Here is a 3,852-nt window from a genome sequence, read left to right on the forward strand (position 1 = left end):
ACCTTCAGATATCCATGACCTTGAGACTTAGGCTCCAGACTAACTCTTGGAATAAATATAATGGCTTGCAGTTTTGCTCATCCTAGCTCAGAAACATAAACTACTTACTAGTGAAAGTGGGAAGTATGAGGTCACACTTTTGCTGTGGTTTGTCCTTTTTTTTAAGCTATGCAAAGTAAAAAGTCACAACCTTTATTGAAGAGCAAGTAAACACGGTATCCTATGTACAGGTGGCACATGGTGCCAACTGCATTTGCAGATGTAGTAGTCCATTGGAGTTATGCCTTTGTCACAGCCATAGACAAATTCTGAACTAGTGTACAGTTCAGCTGTGCCAGCATGCTGATCTTAGCATGTTTAGATGTTGCAAGCTTGTTCTTGATAGTCACGTGCTTTGTAAGGCCACAGTTCACCATGACTATATTCTTAGCCAAGTGCTGCATAACAGGAAGCAGGGATTCTTCAGTGATGGATAGGTAGTGCTGCAGAGTTGGTGCCTATTCACCATTGTCAAGAATTTTCAGTGCTAAGCAAAAAGCCCCAGCTGCAATTTGAGAAGTGTAGGAAGCCGCTACCGCCATAGTGCCAGCGGCAAGACCAATCGCCATTACAAGATGGCGCTGACATCCGCTGCCCATTCCGATAAACAAGCTGTTGCGCATGTGCGAGAAGTGAGCGTGCGCCAAGTCACAGCCCATCCCGGGGCATTTTGGCGGGTAACGAGTAAGCACCCAATCAGAAATGAACACGCCACTCCAAGGGTATATAAACAGTGCCTTTTCGGCCCGGGGTCTTCCTCCTTTCATTAACAATAAACGTTTGCTGTGGAAGGATCCTGGTGTTCAAGTGCGTTCTTGCTGGCGAGACAATTACACGCGGGTCACAGAGAAGGAGCAAAATGCACCATGTCATAGTCCAGCATAGAGAGCTCCATGAGATATTTGGCCAAAGTATGCTGCTCAACATCAACCTCTCCAATTTTAGATGTTCTACAGAGGAAGTGGAGAGGAATAGGGCTACCAAGATGGAAGTTCAGAACCTTCATCGTCTCCATCTATCTGATCTGATGCTTAGTGTAAGTGTTGTTAGTCACAAAATTGAAGTCATCTATTTCTGGAGGGTACATCTCCTCGTATTTGCTTGCAATAAACATGGCAGTTACACCAATCAGGTGTAGCATCTTCTTGGGCACACAACTGTTCTGCATGAACCGATCAATAATGGACACAGTCATGTACATGGTCTCCTGCAGCAGCTTAAATTTCATTTGACCCTGTATTAGCCAGTCAATTAGGATGGCCCTCATGTTTCCAGTGACTTCACAAACCAGTAGGTATTTTGGTCTAACTGACTGCTCTTCCTCCAGTTGTTTGAGATAAGCATAGATACCTTTCACATATTCGCACAGGTTTGGATCGGCTCCATCATCTTCACCGACATCACTCATTGCAAGAATTACATCAGAGAAAGCCCAACACAGATATTCTTCTGAAGATGCATATCCAGATGTTTCCATTGGGCTTGGATAGGGATTATCAAACAAAATAAGTTCAGGAGAAAGCTTCTCTTCTGTCACATGTTCAGGCTCAGGCTCAGGTTCAGGGACAGCAAGTTCCACCTCTGGCTCATACACAGGCGCCTTCTCCACATGTTTTGGTAGTACTTTAACAGTACATTTTCCAGTACCTAACGTTTTTGCTTCCTTTTTCAGAGGCACTCTTGCCTGTTCGCTGACTTTATTACCAATATCTCCAAGAGCAGTTCTTGATCTCAGCCCGGGTTTGGAGGCAGCAGCAATTGCCACAGACACACGTTTGGCGCCTGCCATACTGACCTTGTCCTCATTTTCTGTGTTAATTTTTGTGTTCCTCGTGACCCTGAGCGCCATGGCTCCTCCTGAAGCAGAGGTTCGTCGAACGGAGAAGACACCCCAACCTCTGGCTGTCCACAGCTAAACACTAACGACTAACGGCCGTTCCTCCACAGCCTGGTTTGTCCTTTTAACAGTAGCAATCTTCATTTGATCAATTTCCTGTTGCAGATGCTCTTGTTTCCCAGCAAATATGAATGCAGGAATTGGCTTGCTAGATCTTCTCAATTTCTGAGTCTTGCTTTCTGTGACCATACTGGAACGTGCAATCTTCAGTCTCTATCAAAAGATATTATCCCTAAAAGTTTATTTCTAGTCTGATACAGGATGAGGAGAATGCGATAGTAAGCTATTACTTTTATTTTTAAATGAGAACTAACCTTAAAAATCATTCAAATAGCTTAATCCAACATGACGGACAAAGTCAACTTATAGTTTGGAGTGTAATGGAAGATGCACATACATATATATGCACATCACATGGGATGGGTAGAGGGCTAATTCCAAGAGGACAGGGAAAGCAATACTGCTTTCTTCACGCATACATAGTGCCTTAGGGAAAACCAGAAGAATGACAATTCAAGGGCAGTTTTATGAAGTTACAGAAATGGCTGTAGACATGCACTCCTATGCCATCTGCTTGTTCTTAATTAGTTCCAATTATATCTGTTGTCACAATTTTCAGTAGCTTTCTAAAATGGCTTTTGGTCACTGGCCTGTTTTAGTGAAGATTTCTTCTGTGACTCAGTGTCTGATTTACCCACAGACTGTTAATAACTATGTAATAGGTCTCAAATATGTCCAGTATGTACAGCTTAACTAATTATTAATAAAATCATTTAGCAATTCCTAAATGTCATTTGTGCATTTAGCTTCAATTCTTTATTATATATTTATTATAACTGGTCCAACATACCTTATATTCTTTAGTAAAGTTTCAGAATAAAAGCATAAGACACATACTGAAGAAAATCTGGGGAGTTTCCTATTTCTTTCCTCTACCTTTGTCTGTCTGTGTGTCTGTCTGTCTTCTGGCTCTGGCTGTGACTTTTTTCTGTCCCTATTCTGTCTCTCCTATCTTTGTTGTCTTTTTCTGTTTCTCTCTCCTCCCCTCCTCTCTTTGTCATTATCTCTCTGTGTATTTCTCTCGTCTCTTCTCTTCCTCTCCCCTCTCCTCTCTTCCCTTCTCTATTCTCTATACATGTACACAACCCAAGAGAGGCTTAAAAGGAATCTGTATTTTTTTTTTTACTAAAATTCATTCACATAGAGATTTACATGAAAAGAATAAACAGCTAAGCATAGGGGCTTCCTTCTCCAGGCTTAGATATTCTACCATTCTTAACACTGCTCTGTTTCTTTGTTCTTTTTTTTCTTTGTTCTTTTTTATGTATTTATTTGTTTGTTTATTTTTCTCTTGCTATATAAAAACACAGTGTATGTATATATTACAAATTGTGCTATATACAATGTATACTCTTTTTTCCATACATATATATAGTTGTTTTTTTAATCAAATCGTAATTTTTACTTATTCACACAGGGTTTATAAACACAAAAAGGCAGGGTGTGGGGAAGGGGATGACACTGAAGTGTGTGTGTTCAGGGGGAGTACAGATATCTTTCAGGTCAGGGTATCAGCTGGGTGAAGGTTCAGGTCACTATGACTCAGCCTATGATTCACTTGTCCTCATCTAAGTTGGTACTATCTGCCAATTGCTAGAGGTCAGGCCTGTATCCCAGCCTTCACAAGATTAGAATCGCCACAGCTCTTCTATACTTAGAGAGGGGAGGAGATGTCAGGGGCAGCCCTGCTTACACACTGAAGGCCTAAAATCAGCCATATGCCTAAAATCACCAATAGGCCTGTCATGCATACATGCTAACACAAAATCTTTGGTCTCTGTGGGGAAAAAATTAAACAGATGGCTATATGCTATTGTAAACCGGCAGCTTTTGTGGAAATTTACCAGCCTGAGTAG

At 41.4% G+C, this 3,852-nt stretch overlaps 1 pseudogene; it reads right to left on the minus strand.

The window, feature by feature from the left end:
* Nucleotides 1-278: 278 nt before the first annotated feature.
* Nucleotides 279-1,888, minus strand: LOC114625239 (annotated as a pseudogene).
* Nucleotides 1,889-3,852: the final 1,964 nt, after the last annotated feature.

Source organism: Grammomys surdaster, unplaced genomic scaffold (assembly GCF_004785775.1).
Source record: "Grammomys surdaster isolate TR1022 unplaced genomic scaffold, NIH_TR_1.0 65, whole genome shotgun sequence".
In the NCBI taxonomy this organism is placed as follows: domain Eukaryota; kingdom Metazoa; phylum Chordata; class Mammalia; order Rodentia; family Muridae; genus Grammomys; species Grammomys surdaster.